This window comes from Argiope bruennichi, chromosome 9, assembly GCF_947563725.1.
Source record: "Argiope bruennichi chromosome 9, qqArgBrue1.1, whole genome shotgun sequence".
NCBI classification, from domain to species: domain Eukaryota; kingdom Metazoa; phylum Arthropoda; class Arachnida; order Araneae; family Araneidae; genus Argiope; species Argiope bruennichi.
In genome coordinates this window covers 96712054-96738241 of record NC_079159.1, presented here as the reverse complement: position 1 = coordinate 96738241, position 26188 = coordinate 96712054, and the positions used below count along the sequence as shown (strand labels likewise).

The window sequence follows — 26188 nt, the reverse complement described above, 5'->3', positions numbered from 1 at the left end:
GTTTATATCTATGTTAAAAGAGGATACTCTCGAAATTGAAATTTTTATAAAAGAGAAAACTGAAAAATATGAAAGTCTTAAATCAATGATAGATTTCGATAAAAATCATTACAAAAGAACTAATATTTGTCATATATGTGAAAATGAAATCTTAAAGGATTCTCCTGTTGATGGGGAAAAAAAAGTAATTGATCACTGTCATTTAACCGGAAAATATAGAGGTCCAGCTCATAATATTTGTAATTTAAATTATAAAATTCCAAAATTTATTCCAGTAAAAATCCATAATTTAACAGGTTATGATTCTCATTTATTTATAAAAGAGCTCGGATTTGATAAATCAAAAATAGATGCTATACCTAATACTGAAGAAAAATATATATCTTTCAGCAAAAAAATAGGAGGAATGAAATTGAGATTTATTGATTCATTTAAATTTATGTCATCCAGTTTAGATCAATTATCAAAAAACTTGAGAAAGATGCCTGAAAATGAGTTGAGTAAATATCCGTCAAAAATAAGAGAAATGAAATATATTAATTATTTAAAATCGAAATTTAGAGAGACATCATTACATTTTCCTGATGACAAATTAGATCTCATAACAAGAAAAGGTGTATATCCGTATGATTATATGGATTCTAAAGATAAATATGAAGAAACAAAATTACCTCCAAAAGATAAATTTTATAATAAATTGAATGAATGTCATATAACTGATGAAGAATATCAACATGCTCAACGTGTTTGGAAAGCATTTAATATAAAAAATTTGGGTGAATATACAGATTTATATGTTAAAACAGATGTATTAATTTTAACAGATGTATTTGAAAATTTTAGAGATGTTTGTTTAAAAACTTATAAATTAGATCCAGATTGGTATTTTACTGCTCCTGGTTTATCTTGGGATGCAATGTTAAAAATGACAAAAATTAAATTAGATTTATTAGATGATTATGATATGATTCTTATGTTAGAAAAAGGATTAAGAGGTGGAGTTTCGCAATGTTGTAATAGATATGGGAAAGCAAATAATAAATATATGAAAAATTATGATGAAAGCAAAGAATCCAATTTTTTAATGTATTTAGATGCTAATAACTTATATGGATGGGCAATGAGTCAATATTTACCTTATGGAGGATTTAAATGGATAAATACAAATGCAATACAAAATATTCTTAAATGTCCTGATGATTCAGAAAAAGGATATATATTGGAAGTTGATTTAGAATATCCAAAAGAATTACATGATTATCATACAGATTTACCATTATGTCCTGAAAATAGAATTCCTGAAAAATCTAAACAAGGTAAGTTATTAACAACTTTATACGATAAAGAGAAATATGTAGTTCATTATAGAAGTTTAAAACAGTATTTGAAAATGGGTTTAAAAATTATAAAAGTACATAGAATATTGAAATTCAAACAATCGAATTGGTTGAAAAAATATATAGATTTAAACACTGAAATGAGAAAACGAGCAACTAATGATTTTGAGAAAGATTTTTATAAATTGATGAATAACTCAGTATTTGGAAAAACCATGGAAAACATAAGAAAACGAATAGATATAAGATTATGTTGTAATTATGATCAAGTTAAAAAATTAATTGCCAAACCTCATTTTAAAAGTCGAACTATTTTTGATGAAAATTTGGTTGCTGTTCATATGAAAAAGACAAAAATACTTTTTAATAAACCAATCTATGTTGGAATGAGTATATTAGATTTGTCTAAATATTTAATGTATGATTTCCATTATAATGTAATGAAGCCAAGATATAAGAATAATATTAAATTATTATATATGGATACAGATAGTTTCATATATGATATTAAAACAGATGATTTTTATGAAGATATGAAATCTATGATTGATTATTTTGATACTTCTGATTATCAAGAAAATAATCTATATAATATGCCGAGATGTAATAAAAAAATATTGGGTAAAATGAAAGATGAAAATAGTGGTGTTATTATGGAAGAATTTGTAGGTTTAAGAAGTAAAATGTATGCAATCAGACTAGAAAAATGTGAAATTAAAAAATCGAAAGGAGTTAAAAAATCTGTAGTTAAAAATAGAATATCATTTGATGATTATAAAAAATGTTTATTTGATAAAATTCATCAATATAGAACACAGAATTTAATTCGAAGTATGAAACATGAGCTGTATTCAATTCAAATAAATAAAATAGCTTTATCAGCAAAAGATGATAAAAGATATATTTTAGAAGATGGAATTCACACTTTAGCATTGGGTCATTATAAGACGATAGATTCTTAAAGGAAATAAATGGAGGATCTAGAACAACTTACACAAGAACTTATGAAACTAAATTCAAAATATTTAAGATCTGACTTGCATGAATTAATAACGAAATATGTCAAAGAAATAATTAATTCATATACAAATAAAATATCTAATGCATTGGAAAATATCGATTCAAACACACAATTAATCAACTCAATTGAAGTCATTCAACTTGTAAAATTTTTTTCTAAATAAATGGAAGCTTTCAATAGACTTAAGCCACTTGTAACATATAGATTAAAAGATTTAAAGAATGGTGAATACACTCTATTATCTTTGAAAAAAATTCAATCTGCTAAATATGGATATATAGTTATTGCAAAATTACAAGTTGAAGGGCAAGAAAAAGAATATTTTCTCCCTAAACATAAATCTAATATATCTGATGAAGCAATTGATATAATTAATGAAGGCTCATATATTTTTGGTTATAGAGGTAAGGTTGATGGTAAATATGATGATTGCTATATCAAGAAAATTGAATAGTGAAACCTTTTATTTTTATATTTTTATTCTTATATTTTTATTCTTATATTTTTATTTCTTTTAATGTGTATAATAATGTGAACAACGCATGAATTTATATTGATTTTAAGACGATAGCCTTTCGGTTAATTTGTTAACTTTTTCCAAGTTTTGGCTTGATATTTTAAATTATTGATGTTATTTTATTATGACCTTTTTACACTATTTTTGCTCTAAATTTTGACTTGATACTTTAAATTATTGATGTTATTTGTTAATGTTATTTTTGCTCTAAATTTTGAGGTTATTTGATGGATTTTTAAGGTGTGCTAATTATGCCCTTTTTACACTATTTTTGCTCTAAATTTTGACTTGATACTTTAAATTATTGATGTTATTTTGGTGTGCTAATTATGACCTTTTTACACTATTTTTGCTCTAAATTTTGAGGTTATTTTAAAATTATTGATGGATTTTAAGGTGTGCTAATTATGCCCTTTTTACACTATTTTTGCTCTAAATTTTGATGTTATTTTAAAATTATTGATGGCTCTTAAGGTGTGCCAGAACACGCATATATATACTACTTATATGAGACCGAAAACCACCATACCTTTCAGAGGAACAAAATAAAGTTTTGGTTCAATATATTTTGAAGCATGCGCTGAAGAATCGTATGAAAATAACAGTTAAGCTCTAACAGTTACGGTTGCAGTGACAACATTTCAAAATTTTCAAATGGCAGTACCATTTTTTTTATTCAAATATATTCTCCAAAAGAAAAAAAATAGCGTTGGAGCGGTACCTACAGCACGAAAATCACCAGCAGCAGACAGACTAAGAAGGAAAGAGAAAATAGCCATTAACAACAGAGAAACAACAATTTTTTTTTATTGTGTTTCATAAATTTTCTGCTTAAACTACTTTAACCATGATGACACTGTGGATGCGGCATATGGTGCCTAGAACCAAAGGAGGCCGAAAGGAATCTGCTGAACCTCACGTTTCTCTAAGGCACATCGCAGTTGTTTTCTGTTTTCTTCTTAATCTGTTTCGCACTGGTCATTTTCGTACAACATATACCATTCTAACGCTAATTATTATTATTATTATTTTTCTATGTAGAATAGATTCTAATAAAAAAGTTGGTGTTGCCATTTGAAAATTTTGAAATGTTGTCAGTGTAACCGTAACTGTTAAAGCTTAACTATTATTTTTCATAAGATTCTTAACCCATTAAACGCCAAAACTCAAAATCATTATTTGTTTTCGATGCAAACAATACAAGTTATTATTTTGACCACTTATAATAGTAATTTAATGTAAAAATAAGGAAATTGCACTTATCTTTAAAACTATAGGGTGCTGCGTTGGCGCAACGTCAGCGGAAAAGAAGTACGAATGTTGATCGTTATCACCGAGCACTACGCCACATTTTCTTCACGATTTAAAAACTATAAATTTTTGTGAGCTTATTAAAGGGTGTAAAATAGTCAAAACACTTCTTTGAAAATTTTAATTTATTAAAAACTAAGAAATAAATGTAGTTGACAAGCTTATTATGTAAGAATAAGGTGATATAAATTTCAATATGCTTCACTACAATTGTGGTGTAAAGCAACTTCATAAACATTTCAGCGATAAATAGTTTGGATGTGGCAATACTTGCAACGTAGTCTTCTACTGTCTGTAGACTTAACAATAAAATGTCCTTCGGATATTGGTTTTGTAAGGCTGAATTTGCTCGGACGTCCTGTAGCTGATATTTTCTTATTTATCTCACTATCCAAGGGCATCTGTAACAAATGAAGCACAAACTCTCGTCTAAAATCCAACAGTGACTTTTTACTTCCTTCTTCAGAAAATCTTGATATTCTCCAAGCATTTGTTAGTGCAACATCTATGAAATTTGAAAATATCGGCCACCACTATCTTTTGCCATGGACCCTAATTCTGTAATTGGAAACAAAATTGTCGCACAAATCTACACCACCTATTTTCTGATTATATTGCTCAATGCAGTGAGGTTGGGAAGTGATATTGGCTCTAAACTTGTTTCAGGAACGGATATTAATTGAAGTATTTAATTGGGTTTTTTTTTGTAAAAGATGGCGACGCCAATCATGTCAAGTCGGATCTGACTGGGGTTCAATTCAATAGCCGAGGCTCTCGCGCGTATGACATCGGGGCGCCGGGAAACTCCTAAAGGAGTAACACTAGATTTTCATGTGCTCCCTTTACATAGCCTTTTTCAGTTTAGCCATATTTGGGTTCCCCCATCTCAGGTGAACTCTGCTCCTAATTAAATCTCATCCTATTTCTGTAAATATTGAAATGTATAATTATATGTAGTCTTAATAAATTGTCTGTTTATTTCGAATATTATAATATTATTATTCCTTTTTTTCAAAAAACTCGCTTTACTCCTAGACACCGTCCTATATATACATACATATTACAAATTTTATTAGACCCTTTTCCGAAAATATTTAACACGGAGGCGATAAATAGATGATGTTCTTTTAACAATAAATAAAACTTGGTTAATTGATAAATAATTCTTTGAGTTAACGCAGTCTTTTTCATTTGAGGGTTGCTTTTTATACTTCTGCTTGTAGTGATAAAAAGTATAGTGACTTGCGTCCAACGTTCAAGTTAAGATATATAGAGTGAAAAATGTTGGCAAACATTGACTTTGAACTCTTGCAAGAACCAAAATCACAAAGTCGTGTAACTCTCACCACTTCTTATTATCGGAGCTTTGCATGCGTAGTTTGCATTTTTATCGCAGAACAAAGTAAATTCAGAATATGCTTCAAATATTACTGAAAAACTCCATGATAACTGAAGTCAGATGCAAAGTTGATTCTTACTGGAAACACCCCAAATATAAGAGTGAGAAATTTCCAATACGGTAATTGATTCTTATGTACCTGATGGACATAATAATGGTGTGAGGTTGATGACAGAACATATCTCCATGAGGAGGGGCCGGCGATGGTTATTAGGCCGCAGCACTAAGCTCTCGCCTCATTGCTGTCATGGCGCTCATATTATTCATTAAAATCCTTAAAATTTCAGCGCTGGTGTGGTGTGGTGTGGAGAGGGGGGTCCCAGCTCAGGTGTCGTCCTCGTCATCTGACCGCGGTTCAAAATTACGAGGTCCGTCCCAAAATAGTCCTAGTGTTGCTTCAAACAGGACGTTAATATAACTAAACTAAACTAAATAAACTTAAATTTTCAGTTAGGTGAGATGAAGTAATGATTTGGTTATGCAAATTGCAGAAAGCTTATGCGGAGAATCATATGAACCATGCAAAAATTTATGAATTCTTCAAACATGTAATATAAGATAGTAGATGAATCAAAAGGAATGATTTTAAATTTGCACTGTCAAACGATTCAAGATGTACAATGCTGGAAAAATATAAATAAATTCGCAATTTGCATACCATAGTTAATGCGTAAGAATGCGGCATGCACTATTTGTTCAGTTCGCTCCATTCTGACTGAAGATTTTATAAAGGAAACGTGCTTTTCTAGTTTGTAACAAAACTGCTTTCTGCGGACTAGAATATTTAAGCTGCATACGATGTCCTGAATGCACTGAGAATGAGAAAGAAGATCGGATTTAGTGTTTTCATCGCACATCGATATAGACATGAGGTCCTTGAAAATTGCGTGAGCTTGGCCCTTACTTCATTTTAATGGACGATAATGCTCAGTCACGCATAACTCAGATTCTTGATGATTTTCTTGAAGAAGACATTCGTCTTAAGGATTCGCCTCGAGATCTTCGGATCAGAATTCTATTGAACATATATGGGGTGGTCTAGAAAAAAAACCATTGCCCAGCGTAAACCTGCTCCATCCCAAGGTCCTCCAGAAGTTAAAAACAACGCTTTTGGATGAATGGTCTTTGTTGCCACAAACATTTATTGACACCTTTATAAACAGTGCGAAAGGTCATTGTGACGCTTGTATAGCAGTGCACGGTGGTCACACTCCATATTAGATTTTTCCCTAGAAAAATAAATGCTTTATCTCTGATTCACAATTTAACAATTTTTGATACACCCTGTTTCTATATCTATATCTTCTAATTAAAATCATTTCCATATTGTTCTGCTACTATATTCTTTCTCCCACTGTAATATTTTTTGTACTAAATTTTGTGGAAATACAGTTAATAGTTCATCAATTTTCGCAAATTTTATGTTTGTAATCAGTTTGGACTTTAGTGTATATACGTACCATATTTGGTTGCTTAGATCAAATAGTTTCATCCGTAGAAGGCCAACTCACGCACAAATACGTTCATATTTATTATTGGAGAGATACAGTTTTAATTTTTTTTAAAGTATTTAAAAAAAGAAATTTTAATGTCAATCAAATACTATCCTCCAATAGCAGATTATTCTATATATTTAGTATATTAATTCAATTTGAGAAAATTGATAGCTTCATTTAAGTAAAAACTTCTGCAAACGCCGTTAAATAACCAATAATGAAGGGAAATCAGATGTAAGAACATTTATATTGGTATGATAAGAAAAGTTGGAGGATACAGTAATAACCTGAATGCCCTCTTCACTAAATAGCAATGGCTTAGAATTTTTCAGATTATGACAAATGGTACCGATAACCCGGAAGTTCAAAATGTTATTCCATTTGATGCCATGAAACATCGATACGCCGCGGAGGCCTAGTGGTAAGGTCTCGGCCTGTCAGCCGTAGGGTTGTAGGTTCGAGACCCGATTCCACGGAAGAATCGTCGTGTGACGGGGTCTGTTGCACGTTAAATCTGTCATGCCAAACGCCCTCCCCCTGGTGTGGCGTGTTGTGGAGAGGGGGGTGTCAGCTCAGGTGTCATCCTCGTCATCTGACCACGGTTCAAAAAGACGAGGTCAGTAACAAAATAGCCATAGTGTTGCTTTACAACGGGACTTTAATATAACTAAACTAAGCCATGAAACATAGGCAGAACATTTTATTATTCTCTTAAACAGCTGCCATGCTGAACGGCGTATACGCAAGACAATATTTTTTATTGTATTTTTAAAAGTATTTTTTGCAGTAATTTATGTGAATCATTATGTTCAAAATTCTAATTTCAAAGCATGTTTTAATTCATTATTTTAAAAGAGATTGATTTTTAAACTTTTGGTAAGTTACGATATCTTGAAATGTTTATAGAAGATTTATAAATTATTATTAGCACAAGAAAATATTTTTAATCAATGAATGTTAAAAGAAATAAAATGATCAATTGGTCACCAAAATAATTTCAAATAAGGATTAAATATCTTAGTTAAAAAAAAAAGTAGTTCTGAAATTCCATTCGTTTTATCCTTAAAAAAAAGACACTATCCCATCTCAACATTATTCTAATATTCGTAATAAAATTCCCTAACTAAAGAAAATTTCACCAAAAAACTAATAATTTTTAATCATTAAAAACATCTGTCAAGACCATTTTTAAACTTGCATTCAAGAAGCAATCACAACAAACGAGTACATATAGGACAATGTACTGATATTGTACTTTAAAAGTATCTTTTCAGTAATTTAATTCATATGAATCACCGTATTCAAAATTATGATTTCAAAGTATGAATTACAATTTATAACTTTTAAGTAAATAAACTCTGGAACTTTTGGTAAGTTATTTTATCTTCAAACATTTTAACAATATTTATAAATAATTGTTACTCAAGAAATGTGATTTCTTTATCAATGCATTTTTGAAAAATAAAATTGTATATTGATGAAAAAAATCACTAAAAATACCAATTAAATTTCGTTATTCAGAAAAATAAAGCTTTTAAATTTAATACTCCTGGTTGTTTTTTTATCCTTATAAACAACTATATCCCATCTCTACTTTATTCTAGCTATTAAAAATTCCTAAATGAAGAAAATACCCACAAATGAATATTAAATTTCTTAATCTTTTTAAAAAAATCTGGATTGATTCTTACAATTCATTATTATTATGGTTCTCGAACAACTATTATAGTGAACGTTGTATGTGTGTGAAAATATTTTGTTGCAATATTTTCAGAAATATGTTTGCAGCATTTATTTGAATCACTATTTCCAAAATTTCTATTTTAAAGTGCCTATTCAGTTTATTACTTCAAAAGTGCTAAAATGTTAAAATGTTTGGTAAGTTAATTTATCTTGTTTGTGTTAATAATTAATATTGATGAATTATTGGTACAAAAATATATTTTTTATCGATGATGTATTTTGAAGAAATAAAATCCTCACTTGTTAAAAAAATACCTCCAAATAAGGATTAAATTCCTTAATTTGGAAAAAAAATATTAAATCTGATATTCCAATTTTTTTTATCCTTTAAAAAATAACGACTTCCTATCTCTATTTCATTCTTGTAATAAAAAATACCTTGTTGACGAAAATTTCAGCAAATGAGTATTAACTCTTATTCCTTAAAAAAACTGCCTTCATTCTTAGAAATCATTATTATTCTTGATCTATTTAAAGACTTTGATCTCTGTTTAAAAGATTCGTTATATGACATATGAAACTTTTAATGAAATGTTTCGGAGAATGTCGAAAAATTTATAGAATTTTATTTACCAATTTATTTATTCTTTTTACAAAATATAACTTTCTTAAGCTAATTAAAATATCCTCGGAAAATAATGCATTGAATATAATTCTTTTATGATATGAAAATTAATATGCTCCGTGAAGTATAGAAATCTCTTATTTCAAATAACTCATTTAATTTGATAGTCTTTGCATCGTTCAATCTTTATTCTTTTTTTATAAGCCTGAGTGAAAAGCTGTTTATGAACATATTGCCATTGTATGGGAAAATTGCTTCATTGTTAGTTAGAATATGAATAATGGGATTTTGTAATTACTAAGTAATTAATTCTCTTAAAAGCATTGAAGTTCTTATAATTTTGCTCGTTACTTTCATTATATTTTGTGTAACATACTAGATAAATGTTTTTATAGTAACTTCTAGTAAGTCTTGAAAGATATTTGCTGCTCTCCATATGGGAAATGTCAGTAATAACATAAATATGGTTTATGGGAAACATTGACTTTCGTGCTGCTTTTTGTTATTTTAATAAATATCTTAATAATAATAAAAAAACAAGTATGATTTGTCTTACAAATGCATTAAAGTATTTTTAATGTAAAGTGCATTATTTAATGTATAAATGAGATAATGATTAAATTATTCTTATTGAAAAAATAAAATACATTAAAAGATTGTTAATATTGTGGGGAAAGGCAACGACCAGCTTTAATATTTGAAATATATTTATTAAGATTAAAGTACAAAGGACAAAACATTACTACATAGAACATAAAAGATACATGAGCGTGAGCTGCACGTCTTGCAGTCTCACTGCCCAACTCTCGTCTGCCAATAATGGCGGGAAAGCATCACGTGATTAATGACGTGACGCAACGTGGCCAACATGGCGCCATACAGGATACGGGATCTGTCAGCGCTTCCCGCAATATGAAGAATTTCGTAATAGTGAGAGGAAATTGAAAAACAAGAATATATTTGAACATTATTATATTTCGGTATAATATGCTACTTTAAAATATGTAACAATTCTGATTTGATTTGTCAATTCAGTGTTTTGTTTTAAATTTATATTTAAAGATAAACAAATACCTTATTTTAACCTATTAAAAGAATATTTTAAATTATTTAAAAAATTACTGTATTAAAATATTTGTTTATCATCCCCAATTTACCTTAAAGAGCAGTTTTCTCTACAAATTATATAATTGCACTGGTTACTCTTATTGTCTGTTTAAAGACATTCGGATTAAATTTGAATGACGACATTCGCATGAACTAAGGTTGATCCCTAAGAGCCATCACCGGCCACGGTACAACCCTTCCAGTAAAACTCACGTCCCATCATCTAAAGGAGGTAGCTGACCCCTCCTGTCTGTACCCTCCAGGGTGGCGAGGACCAACCACCATACTTGAAGCTTCGAATACTCATTTCTGACGTGTCCCTTGGTGGGAGCTACAAATTATATAACACTAAAAACAAGATCTATCAATTCCTTCGGAAAATTATTTTGATTTACAGGCCCATATCCATGACTTTTCTATGGAATCTGGTTTCACATCTGGAATGATCAAACATCTAAATTCAGTTTCAACTTTTAAAAAATCCCCTTTAAAGTGGCAAGAAGGAAGTTCTGCAGTATATCAGGGATTTTTGAGACAAAATCAAATTTCAAAAAGATAAGAAATCTCTCATACTAACGTGAAAATATTTACAAAAGTAAATTTAGCGTGGCTATATTTTAAAGCATATGTGAATTTTGGTAAATTTAGCTGGAATTATTCAACAATGAATGTTGAATTCTTTCACCAATTTGATTCTCCTGATTCTGAATGCGATTCTTCAAAGAATTTTTGCAACTGAGTATATGGCTTCAATAGCAAAATACTAAACAAACAAAAAAGTAGACAAAAATCAGTCAATCCAGTTTTGCTATATTTAAAAATGTATGAACAGTAATGTATATTTGATACAAAATGCCATTTAAAAAAAAAATTGACGATTTTTTTTTTTTTACTTTAATCGTTGCAGGCATTGTTAAATAAGAAAATGAAATATTTTGTATCCCGAACACAATTATTTAAATAAAAGAGATTTTATTTTTAATAGAAATTCTTAATAGAATTGCATTTTATTAACGCATACATTACATCTCTTTTCTGTTATGGTCTGGGATTTCTTAAGAAATGGCATTCTTAAAGAAATGGCATTTAAATAATGTTTCGAAAGTATTTATTTATCACTTAACTACCACAAAACGGTCTTTCTATTTTTAAAAAAAATGGTAATTTACATTGATGCGTACAGAAAATAAAAGATATATAAAGCAGAACATGTTCAGTTTCATTAAACTAATTTTACACTGGCTTTCCTTATCGCACTAAAAATCAAAATGAACTTCTGAAACAATGAACCGAATCTTTTGAATCATGAATTCTCCCGCTTTGAGAGAATGCGTTCTTTTTTTCTCGGAGCTTTATTATTATGAGCTCGTATAATGCGATTCTAAATTCAGTTCTTTTAAATTCGTTGTTTCACCAGTTCGGATGCAAAATTCAATGAACTGTGCATGCTTTGAAAAGAGATCGGATCAACTAAATTATCCTCCCATGCTGCCAATGCATTTGAGTGTGCCTTTTATTACTTACTCTGTTGATGGAGTCTATTTTTTTTTCTGCTTGTATCGCTGGAAGAACAGTAAAGTATAGAATAGAATAGTTGTTACTTTTTTCTTGCTGCTGTCTATTAAGTCGTCCGTAAAGTGCGTGTAACCGTTGGTGTATGTTACTTTGCTGTTTGTAAATTGTTTATTTATTTTTTTCTTCCGTTTCTTTTGATCCGTTCTGACAGTTCTTCGCTATTTGTTTCGAAGGTTTGCTTTTGCTTCTTTTAGGGATAAATAAATCGCTACAGAGGGATTTTGTTAGGGATAATGTTACGTGAAACGATTTTACAGCCCATTTTTACGATCCATAAACCAGTATAAACTGTTTATGGAAAGTGTGCATAAAGTATGCGATATGAATGGGTACTATTATCTGTCGTAAAATGACTGCCGTGAATCATTTTCTTCTTTTTTTGGAATGTTTTGAAGAAATCATTGACTGCGCCTCTAAAATGTAAAGTCTAGCATTTGAAATTTGTAGACAGTTTTGCTGGTGAAAACTATCCGAAATTCTATTAAAAATTAAACAATGTATATAGGTTTTGAATGGTTAATTTTAGAAAATCTTTATCGGTAACCTCTAACCGTCCTTGGACTAGAGAAGGAAACACACAAATATAAAATAAAAATCACCATTATTTTTTATTTTACTTTCTTGCTTATGGGAATAAATGATTAAGCAATACACATTTATTATATTTTGTTTTATTGAATTTTAAAGATGACATCTTGATCATATGACAAAGGTAATCATCTTGAAGAAATTCCTCTATGTTCGAAAATTACATTTTTTGAAAAATAATTATCAAATTTATTCATTATATAATAAATATATTTGTACAAAATACATTGGAAAAAGATATATATATCGGAAATATATCAATTCAAAATTGCTACCAAAATTGGATATAAATCATTGTTAAGAATGTTTTGTTTCTGTTTTAGAGATATAATTTGTTTTGTCTAAAAAGTGGTATAAAGCAAAAATCGTCCAATTTTGACATTTATCAAGTGATTTGTTCAATATTTCAGAATTAATTTAACTCTTTCTGGAGCCGTGGGAAGTATGCTTCCCACCAAATTTATCAATCTTTGTATGAAATTATGTATTCTGACAAATTATTTTAGAAAGTCAGAAACTTAGATGCTTCAGTTCTTTATCTCAGAAAAAATGTGTCTTGATTTGTTACTTAATTATTAATTAACCAAATTAATTAATTAATTAATCAAATTAAATTTATCTAATAAGCTAAATGAATCCCTTTTCTTATTCTAATTTCAAGCCTAAAAATATTTTAACATAATATGACTAGAAAAAAAAATAGCCCTTTGAAGGGTTAAGATAATTGATCCATTACATCTATATCTTGAATTAATAAATAAACTGTATTTTTAGCCGGTCTTTAGATATTACTATTCAACTGATAAGTAATAAATTTAAAATCTTTTTCATGTTATGAAACATTAAAATCGATGTACAATCTTTTCAAATGAACAGGGTTCTTATTCAATTGCTCACAATTTGCAGAATAGAATGAAAAATCGTTTAATCGCTATCAATTAAATTCTAATATGGAATTTTTCGTAGGAATCAGAATTTAATAAAATAACATTTGAATTTATAAAATATTGGTGAATCATACATATATAAAACTGAAAGCAATTATTCCCCAAAGAATGAATATTGGAACAAGATTGAAACAATTTTTAATCTAATTAAATTAAGGATAATAAATTTTTTTAAATGTATATTTTCGCCTAAAATCGACTTCTAAACGTAATCCTTAAAATTAACCTAATGCATACAGTGATTATTAACTTTTTTATTATTTGTGAAAAATTCTTTACTGCATTTGCAAACAACCCATAAAATAACTATAAAAAAAATTATTTCATTTTTGCAATTTTACTTTTATTATTATTATATGTAATAATAAATCTAAAGTATCAAATATAATAATAATTCAGTTTTGTAGTTTATCAGATTAGGAGATACATATTAGCTTATTTAAAAAGTCTCGAGAGGTCAAATTTACATAAGTTGGCATGGCATCTAATATATATCTTCATGTTATCGATAAATGCGCATATTTTTCGATTGCAAAATCCGATATTAATGACAAAACTGGATTTTCCGATTAAATGATTTGGCCTTTTGGACCTCATGCTTACATAGAAAAAATAATAATAGCTATTTTCAATTTGGCGCATGCGTTACCATTTTATTTTTGTGCTATCAATTGCTTTTAATAGCTCTGTAGGTATTCTTCACTTTTAACATTAATGTAGATGTATTTGATATTTAAGATTTATAAGATAAATGCAATAATTTCACACGGGTAGAGCAGTTTATTAAAATATAAATAAAATGTATAGCAAAAACTTAATGCTTGATTTTATAATTCAACTTCAGTCAAGAATTTACATCATGAATATGCGATTTGTCTCAGTGGATCACTTACATGAGGGAAATATACCTATGCCAATACTCAATACAATCCACAGAACAATACGCTATTTTCTATGGCTTAAATTGGACTCATTTTCTATTTAAACACGTTCTGAAGTCTTGTTTGTATAAACTTTTATTTAACTTCAATTGTTAATATTTGTAAATATAGAGTTTTTTTATTCATTTTAGACACACTTTTTGATGTGCTAAAGCTTTGCAATCCTGCGTTGTCATGTATTCGCCTTGTCGAAATATTATTTTAGTATTTATAAGATTTAACTATCATGAAATCTATTAATTTGTGTTTTAATTCCATGCTAATTACCTCACTCTACAAAAAAATTAGCGAAACTTTTATTTTAAGATCCTGTAATATTCATTATAATTTAAAATTTATTATAGTCAATAGAAATATTCAATATATAATATAAACTACTGGATGACACTTACATTAGGGTGGGGCAAAAAAATTCCATTTTTTTTTTTTTTTTTTGAGTATCCAATTCTAATAGGATACAAAAATTAATCGATTTTTTTTCTTGTCTTTATATTTTTCCACTGACTATTATGTAATTTCTGAAATCTTGATTCATGCTAAAAATCTAATTTGGAAAACAGTATAAAAATACCAAAATTAAACTTTTACACATTAATTTATTTTAAAATTGTACAAACTACTTTTTGGGGCTTTTAATAGCATCTAAGAACTTCATTTTAATTGTATACTGCCAGAAAAAAATTGATTAGCGTAAAAAAAACAACTCTTAAACCTTATAATTCGACACTCGAAATTTTTTTTTCTTCCAATCTAATAAATTTTTAAAACAGTAAGTACTCTTTATACCTTCACAATGAATAGATTGGAATTAATAGAAGTTACATTAGCTATGTTTATTATTTATTTTGTCCGAAATCCAAGTTTTAAATTTCATTTAAACTGTTCTTATTTGAAAAAAGCAAAATAATATCTCAAATAAGTTTACAGCATAATTTTAAGAAATAGAACCAAAAGCATAAATATAGTTAAGGCCTAATTTCAACATACAGATTCAAATGTTTCAATCTGAATGAAACAATTTTACCATACTAATTTTCAATTGTCAATGAATTTAACCAATTAACTGGCTCGACCTCTTCGAAAAATGCATATTTAAATTATGTCGGAAAAATTTAATGATAACGAGTATACTCGTCAAACACATAGACCCCTGTGGGGGAAGGAGGGGGGCACCTCGAAATGAGGATGAGATGCTTCCGGCATAGTGGTTGGATCTCGCCACCCTGGAGGGTACACAAATAGGTGGGAGATCTGACTCCTCCCATCGATGACGAGGCGTACTTCCTTCGGGGAGGGTTGTACCGTGACCGGTGAAGACTATTAGGACTCAACCACAGTTCCCGCCAGTGTTGCTGTTGCGCCAGTCCGGTCATTCAGTTTTATGGTTTATATCCGAGTGCCTTCGTAGCGGGTAGGAGAGTCAGATGGTTGACTTACTCTTCAGACACAGAGTATGTGTGATATGAAATTATGTTGTAATGAAATGATATTTATTTTTTTATTTCAATAATCACATTTATTTATTTACTTAAATCAACGTAATTTTTTATGTGAATTATAAAAGATGCTGCTTCTTGAAAAAATGTAAAAAGGGTACAAAATGATCCTCATGTCAGTTATTTCCAGGAGCGCCACTTTCTGAATAGTCTGAAGCAATTTATGGTTGCCTAATTGCTTCTGGGATGGCTAATACAATATAGGGATACATTTAAGAAAAACAATTATATTATTTGGGAGATTTTCTTGATAATAATTGTTAATAATCTTTTATCTGTTTCTATGAATTCGACTTGGCCTCTAAATATTTTAAGCATCTTGAAATTTACGAATATGTTTGAGTTTTTACTAAAATTGCAATTCAAACTGTAAATTGTCTCGATTTATTACTCCTGATGAATAAACTCGTAATATCACAATATGTACTTTTTCCATGACGAATATATTCGTCAAAACAGTTAAGTGGTTAAAAGATAATAAGTCACTAACAAAGATTTCAATAAAAATGCTGTATTACACTAAGTTAGTTGGAAAGAATAAAATATGCTCCATGTAAATCACGACAAACTAAACAACTCTTCTGTATTCTTCTGAAATAACGACACAACCGCTATCATTCTTCCACCGAAACAGCAGCTGAACATCTAACATAAACAATCCGCCGAATCCAATCCGCCATTCGTCATCATCCATGAAAACAGCTTCTGATTCGTTCGGCTTGGAATTGCTGTGACTGGTTACTTAGTATTCAAAGTTCGCCGTCTCTAAACCCTATATACCTTTCAGGAGGCAACGTTTTTGGAATTTATTCTGGGCCAACTTTTGCCGATATTCCTTTTGTGCGGGAGCGTGCGAGTTGTCTTTCGATTTGCCAGAGAATTTATTTTGCCGCTAAACGATATCTGAGCATGTCCCCGATACTACGTGCGGAATGGGAAAGTTTAGGACGGCGGCGTCAGAAATTTCTCTCCCCAAAATTCGAATGTCTTGCTCCTGGAAATTGACAAATGCTAACGGGTGCCGTGAAGAAAGTTTCTAACTTCGAGGAATCGTCTGGTGTGTAATGAATTGCTTGTGTGTTCCTAACGGTGGGAAGGGGGAGAGCTTCTTTGTAAAGGATTGTAGAAGAGTAGTAAATGGAAACTGCTAGAATGTGGTTTTTCAGTTTATTATTTTTGCGACGTCTTTCGAAAATGGATATTCAAATGATTAATCGATATTTGCTTGAAGCTATACTATTATTATTTATCCCTTATTCATCTGTTAAATAAACATAGAATCTTCTAAATGTGATTTATTATTTTTGCGGCGTCTTTTCAAAATCAATATTCAAATGATTAGTCAATACTTCTTTGAAGCCATATTATTAAGATTTATTTTTTAATTCACCTGTTAATTTAAATATGGAATATTCTGACTTTTCAATTTATTATTTTTGCAACGTCTTTCGAAAATGGATATTCAATTGATTAATCAAAACATCCTTGGAACCGTACTACTTCTTTTAATTCTTCCTTCAATTCATCTATTAATTTAAACATAGAATCTTATAAATGTGATTTTTTAGGCATCGTTTGCAAAAATAATAAACCACATTAAGGAAAATATTGAAAATGGATATTAGAATGGTTAATTGATACTTCCTTGAAACTGTATTGCTTCTATTTAGCCTTTAATTCATCTGTTAATTTAAACATAGGAGCTTCTTAAACGTGAATATACACATTATTTTCCCTTTACTGAGAAGGTATTGGGCTTCTGCTGAAGTAGTTAGAACACATTTAATTTGTTATAATAATTTGCAGATTTTATTGTTGAAGCTAATGTTTCAATGAATCTTTTTTGTGAACCACCACCGGTGTGCAACTTTCCACCACAGATGTGAAGCTTCTCTAAGGATAAATCATTTTCTCTTTTATCATGAGTAAAGTAATGGTATGAAGTCGAGTTACCTCCACTCCGATGATGAAACATAACCTGACCTTACGGGTGGAATTGTACAATGGCTGATAATGGCTATTAGGATTCAACCATAGTTAATGACTCACTATTCTTGAAACGATTATCATTCGGCATCCCTCTGGAATGCCACTGAGGAGATAGCTATTATGCGTTTATCATTTCTGCGATTTCAAGTCATATTTATTTTCTGTAGTTTTAAAATAATTCTTAATATAAGGTCCTAAGCTTCTAAAACGTGGATAACGCACTATTTTTAATCTATTGATTCCCTTTAAAAAAAAGTTAAGAAACAATGTAAAAGAGTAATGTAAGTTAAAAATTTTTTCGTTTGCTATAGAATTTTTCAACTTCAATGAACTGCAAATATTTTTGTTTAAAATTATTGCTTTATTTAATAAAAAATACGATTAAAATAGTCGATGGTTAAGCATACAGAAGATATAATTGTTGGTAGATCAATTTATCACAAACTGTTTTCTTAGGGATTCTATTGTTTGCTTAAATACAAGAACTAGCCATAAATATATATAATATAACATAACTTTAGTGTAATTACTCTACATGTACCTACAAATATAATTTCAAAAATATTGTCACTGGCATGGAATGGTCTAGAAAGTCGTAAACTGATCAAAATATCAGTGTCAAAATTTTCAAAGATTGTTACTTTGTACTTTTTTCTATACAAAAAAAAGTTTAAGAAGAAATGAATCATCATAAAATTAATATTTAATTACATTTAATCAATCGTACAATAAAAATCCATGAAGACTGAATAAATATAAAATACAATAGAATTTAATATGAAATAAAACAATGTAGTGATTACAAATGCGTTGTTTCTGCTTCTGTGTTTTAACTTAATTACAAAAATGACTCTACCAAGCAAAAATATTTAAAATAAAGTCTTTGAAATCTTCTATACAAGACAAAATTAAATGAAATAGCTATAACTTACATACAATCATATTCTATTACTTTTAATACTTTCATTAAATTAAATATCTTTAAAATGTTATCATCTTGTTCATATAATTTATTTTTCTGATTCAGAGAATTAGTAACAATTTATTTTTCTGATTCAGAGAATTAGTAACATTTTTAACATCGTTATGAATGAATGAATCATTATGAATGAACTTATATAAGAATGCTGAAAAATAAAAGAGTCTAATATAAATTGAATTTCCAAGATAACCTTATATATATATATATTCAACTTATTTGAAGTACGAAATGTCAAGAGTCTAATTCCGTCTTTAGTCAAGTTTAGAGATCTAATAAAAATATTTGCATTTCATATGACAAGCGAAATTGAGAAATATCAACAATGTTTAAAAATTTACTTTACGTCAGTATCACCTTCTTCAGAAATGGCGCAGATGAAGCTACGTTTCCTAGAAGATGCCTTGTATTATTAAAAAAATACATACAAAATCTTGTATAAATAAAACACTAGAATTCTGAAAATTTTCATTTGAAGTGCTTGCAGCATTTGAAATAAGATACAGAACAAAAATTATTCAAAATATTGTATTTTATTAAATTGCTTTGTATGTTGGAAGATCAAAGAACGCGAATATATTAAATTCATCTAAATCGAAATTTTTGAAGATGCAAATATTTGAAGATGGTGATTCGAGTATCGTCTTTATCATTCGACTTCAATATTCAAGATTACAAAATCCTTTTTAAGAAAAAGCTGCCGTGTATCAAAAGCAAAGCGTTTGAAGAGCTAGTCTAAACTAAACTACAAATTAAAAGTAATTACAATCTGAAAATTGATAGGCTTAAAATTTATAAGAATTTACTTATTTGGTAAAACTTTTATAATTTATTTCAAATATTTCTAATTATATGAATAGGAAAGTTTTTTTCCATACAAAACCCTTTTTTTTTTGGACACAAGTAAAAAAAAATCTGTTTTTTTTTTTTGTTATTAAAAAAAATCATAATTTTAAGAGTTATAAAGAATGAAACTTAAACATGTATTGTCAGCTTGTCAATTCTAGGAAAGTTGTAATTTGAAAGTGTGGCAATTTAAAATATTAGTATTATTAACAAAGTTTTAAAATTTTATTAATTTATAAATTACCAAAAACCTATTCCAGGTGGCACTTGTCCTTTTATCATTATTTTGAAAGAATAATAATTATTGGATTCGCATTACTCAAACGCAAATAATTAAAACGATTAATTAACAACTGAAATGAAACATATTAAGATATGTGTGTGTTGGAATTCTCTTATTCCTTCTAGATTACCTATAAATGTTAAGATAATTAATTCTTTAAGTGTTTAATTTTATTTTTATTCTGTATCAACTAATGAGGATTAAAAAAGACACATTATAACTATTTTTTCGAATGTATTTTTTTAACTTTAAGTGTCCTCTAAGAGGTGCTGACATCAATGAGTACTTTCACTAATTCTCGTTGGGTGAAATGAGAACTAAGAGGAATTAAAGAATTTATTTCTAACAATGCAAATTTTTAAATACGAGAGGAAAGAAATAATTTCCTGTTAAAAAATGTATTTCGAGTAGAAAATAAAGAAAATTATTTTTCTTTCAAGTTTTTGAAAGATACCATTTGTTCTATTTTTTATTCATTTCCTGTAGTAATAAAGAATAGTAATTTGAATAGTAATTTCAGTTATTTTGAATATTGCATAGCACATGAAGTACAATAATATACCATACAATTAAAATGATCAAAAACTGATATTGAATATGTACATAAATTCTCCAGGGAAGACAAATTCTAATTCTAAGACACATTCTTTGCACTAGTACGTTCATAGAAGGAGAATATTCTTTTAATACAGAAATTGTACCACTGTACGAAAAAAAAATGTTCATAACCACTTAAGAATTATACTATGAATTTGTGTTGTTTCATGAGGAATCGCATAATCATTATGATGTTATAACACAACCTTTGTACCAGTACTTATACTACAGAAACTGTTAACTACAGATCCATTTCTTATACTACAGAACCATTTCTTATATTACAGAAACTGTATACTACAGAACCATTTCTTATACTACAGAAACTGTATACTACAGAACCATTTTTATATTACAATTCCTATACTACAGAAACTGTACCACTGTATGAAAAAATGTTGATCACTGCTAAACGTTTATACCATGAAGATTTATACCATGATTTCAAGAAGAATCGTATAATCATTTTTGGTTTGATTCATCAAACAATATTTTCTATGTCATTTTGAAATTCTTATTGCCAATAAAATCCATCTACATTTCTGTACCCACAAAATTGAATGTGTGGAAATATTATACATTTAAATTTTCTTTTCCATGGAGTTTTATGTGATCGCTCTAAAAGTGTCAAGGCTCTAATGTGATCTCTTTTATGTGATCGCTCTAAAAGTGTACTCCCAACTTTTCATAAACTGTCAGATTTGGTCATCAGTGGGCTACATAAATAAATGAATTATGCAAATAAAATTAATTGTTTCCCTCCTTTAATTAGCACCACAGTGACCTAGTGATAAGCTCTCGTCTTCGGGACCGGATGATTCCCTGTTCGAGACCCGATCACACCGAAGAACCAACATGTAAGCGGGTTTGTTAACGCTAAATTCTTGGAGTACAAATGTTCTCCCGCTGGTATGGTGCAGAAGTTTTGAGAGAAGGGTACCAGCTTAAGTGTTGTCCTCGCCATCTGACTTCGGTTCAAAGTTACGAGTTCCGTCCCAAAATAGCTCTAGCGTTGCTTTAAAGAAACGGAACGTTAGTATAACTTAATTAAACTGAAATAACTCTTCTTTTACTATGTGTTACTTAATACAAGACATTTTTGTATCTATGTGCACTTTCATGCAAATGCCTTATCTTATCTTATATTCATAGCGTTTCATAAAATAAAGGCAATGAAAATAACTGCGTCTAAGCACTTTCAAAAAGACCCCATCTGGGATATATTACCTAATATTAATTAAGTCTTATAAAAATCAACTTGAAGGAAATTGCGAATTAAATTTTACTTAATTAATCCTTTAGTTGTTAACGCTAGAAATAACTTGAATACTGAACTTAAAGGGAAAGAGCATACTGAAAATGGTAATTAAATCTTACCATCCAAAACTAAAATCAGCGTCCTTTCATCTCCCAATAAAGACCCCTTAAACCAACTCCACCATACGATCACTTGGAAATCCTAGATAAATACAGATAAAAGTCACACCAGCGCCATCTCCATCCATAATACATTCCCCATCTCCCTTGTCTCTTCCAAAAATACGACTTCATCTCACTGTGCCATTGACTCCGGCGCATAATTTTCCATCAAGTACCGGGGAGTGATCAAATTGAGGACTGATCTGTCCCAAATTGGATCGCTTAGGCCATGTCATCAGGATTCCCGATGAGTGCCAGTCGTAAAATTTCCGACGACAACGTTAAAGTGTCATCGTAGGCCGTAAAAAGGTATTAACTGCCTCAGGGACTGTAAAAGTCATCTGGAGCTTGAAGACTGATCGGCAGAAGTTGGAACCCTCCTCCTACCCCGTGGAATGGACTCGCCTCTCTCGCTGTCGTTGAATAAATATTTGACTTTATCGGGGGGTGGAAAAGATGTTGAGGAGGGGGTTTTGAAAAGACTGAATGGTACAACCTGATGCAGCCATTTATTCTGTGGAATGATAGTAGTTTGGAGTCAGTAATGAAGTCATTTTGTAGAGGTGTATGCGTGAACAGAGTTCTTGTTTAGGACGTGGTTGAAGAGTTCATTGCAAGATTACCAGAGGGTTAGGACGGGGAGATGGTGATGAACAGTGCGTGTTGGACGAGGTAGAAAACTCGATTTGGAATGGGAAAATGATCGTTAAAAGAAAAATGTGACTCTCTTGATGCTAAAAATTAATGGATGCTGTGATCTGAATTTTGGGCCTGAATTCTCATTTTTAAAATCCTCGCCCAAGCTTATGATTTAACTTTTGAGATTAAATTTTAGAACCTAAAGCAGTTTTCGGTGTATATATATTTAAATTTTTCATAGCTTTATTTTATTTATATGTGTTTTTGAATAGTATAGCATATTTAGCAGTAGCTATAGTAGCTTTAAAATAAATATCTAAAACAGAATAATAATCTTTAGTATCAGTATGAATTATAATTACAAATTTATTCATTTATACTATCATTTTAATACTTAACTTATGAAAAATAAAAAATGAGGATAGGGCACAAATTACTTCTATTAATAATAATTAATGATACAACAAAAATCCTTAATAATATAACAAAAATCCTTTAAAAGTTCTTAAAAAATTTACCAAATTACTGAAAGTAGTTATACCTTCCAATTAATTATGTCATGTTTTAACTCAATTATCAAGTTATCGGTAAACCATTTGCAGAGTTAGAAGTCTATAAAACTGTTTACAAGTTTTCTTAACGGTTTATATTATGGCGGATTGATATGGGAGAGGATAGAACCTGGGACCTTGTGGTTCGCAGACCAGTAACATAACCATGATACAAAAGCAATTGCTCGGGTAGCGTAGTTGTTAACTGGCTTATAAGCCATTGACCGCAATATATTTAAACTGGCTATCTCAAAACTGCTCCTTTGTACTTAGTGACTTACGCCTGACGATGACGATACAGCCATTTTCAAGAAATGGTATTTGTTCACATTTTTTTTTTTAAATTTCACTATAAAAATAGCAATCAATTACGAATAATGTAATAGATCAAGAGATAAATATCTGTCTACAGGGTGATTGGAAAACAGATGTATTAGCTTCAAAAGAGGGAAGACTGAAATCTTGAAAGCTTTATGATATAGCATTTGTACAAGCACAAATTTAGAGTAAATAATTCTATGCATACAGTATCTTCATCAACCATAAAAAAAAATTAAAACATGGTAAATGGCTGTATTGCCAACAATTTCAGTTTTTTTTCTCGAAATTAAGGTAGGTGAATACTTTAAAAAGTCTATTTTTTGCGAAATTATGAAATTTCTTTTATTTAATTTTCTTAATGTTTGAACATGTTTCTTTATAAAGCAATTAGACTTTTGTTCCTCAGTCTATTTTTTGGGACGTAACATTGATTTTTATTTTTTTCATTTACATACATTTCATTGCTTTTTTACATCTTGAAATGCTATTTTCTCCTATTCTAATCTTTGCTAGAATTTTCTTACAAATAAACCTCATAAATTAATATGTAATGCATATTTTTAGTTCAAATTTAGTATAATAATTTCCCAATATGTCCTGCAATTCCAGAACTAAATAATAAGCAACATATTCATTTAGAAAGAATTTAAATTGAAAGTGAAAAAAAACAGGAATTTGGAAATTTCCTGTTTTAACAGTAACAGGAATTTAAAAATTTCCTGTTCTTTATCAGTTGGACTCCAGTATTTTAGGAATGGATAAAAATACAGCTTATTTTTTTAATTGAGGTACTAAATAATACAATTCTTAAGCTTTAAGAATTCTTAAATTTTAAGAAAAACATTTGATAAGCGTCTTGGAGAATTTTGCTTTATACTTCTATTTATCCAACAAAAAATACCTTTTTTTCTGATTTTTTAAAAAAACTTTTTGTCACTTAATATGTAAATTGTGGCTTCATAGATGTTTTTTCAATCTTTTTAATGTAAATATTCAAAATATAACTTCTTTCGAAAGTTTTTTCAAAAAAAAATTCATCTCGAAGTAGTCTCATACTTTAATTACAATGTAGAAAGAATGCTGCATTTACGTTTACAAAGTCTCCAAATGTATCAATATGAGAAAAACCAACAAACTAACTATGTATAAATCATCGATATGATAAAATCGCCGAAATGCAGTATAGATTTAGAGAACTTTATGAGCAGTTATGAATGATTAAATAATAATTACACTGGGACGGTCCGACCGTCTGTTATTACTCTCCAAAGCAATTACACCCATCATCATACCGTCAAAGGGCTCCCACAATACCCCATTTATATTAACGGTTCTGTCACAAACTATTGGCTAGTTGTGAATGGTCCAGCGTCGCTGGCGTGTCGTCGTTTAACAAATAGCTTTAATCTTATCGATAGATGCCGACCTTGTCATACCGAAACGGCGTATGAAGATCGATTAAGACGTATAGGATGGGACTATTTCCTTCCGCGGCGATTCCCATTTCGCAGCGCTGTCGGCACAATTTAATGTTCAAACGTCGGTTGCAAGGCTGGCACAAAAACTGGCGTTTGAAAAGAACCGTTGTAGATATTCAGTCTTGCCAATGTGAATAATTGAAACTCTTAGTGAATATTATACGGCAAACGAAACAGAAGAGTTTATACAGATAAATAAGAATATATTATTTTAAAATTCAACTGTTCTAAATCAGTTCGTTGACATTTTGTAAAATTCATTTCAATCATATTCTGGATAGCTTCTTCCTCTTTTATCTACTGCATCATATGTGTACATATACCAAGAATTAATAATGAATGAATCATGTATTTATGCATGTGCGTGTATTTAGATATACCTTTATAAGCTCTAATCATGAGTATAAACATGATATATTGAACGCAATACTAAATTATTATAAAAAACCATTTTATATTCTGAAATCAATAATGTTAGAATAAAATTCTGCATCGATGTAGCTATAATTTGTAAATTATAATTGCCTTGACGAGCATTGTGCGAAAATTGTGCGTCGTAATTCTTTTATAGTGAACACCATTTACAAGAAATAATTAATTCTAAAGAAACTTAATTAACATGCTCCCTTTTATGATTTTACTTAAACATTTTCTTTAATTTCAACTACATTCTCCGTTTTTAACTTTTAATATTATTATAAATATTATGAAATGTTCAAATAATTTTTTTTTCAAAATCTGCGTTTAGATATTATCGCTTATATGAATACAAGATTTAAAATAAATTAATCTACTAATCCATATGATTAAAATCACTTTAAAAAGTAACCAAAGAAGCCTCCACTGATCTATGTCACTTTGTCAATTTTTATTTCATATGAAACCTCATAGTCCATAGAGATGTCGTAGCTTATGTTGTGGGATCACATATCCCCCACAATAACCCCTGTTTTGAAATATTTTTCCAGAAAAAAATATTAGGAGATGAATATGATGGTTGAGAGCGTGTAAATGAATCAGAACAAAAGATTTATACTTTCTCA

General features: G+C 29.3%; 1 protein-coding gene across 1 annotated transcript in view; it reads left to right on the top strand.

Moving 5' to 3' along the window:
- Positions 1–26188, top strand: part of LOC129984706 (hemicentin-1-like) — a 523194-nt gene that overhangs the window by 204539 nt on the left and 292467 nt on the right. The gene's annotated exons all lie outside the window — the stretch shown is intronic.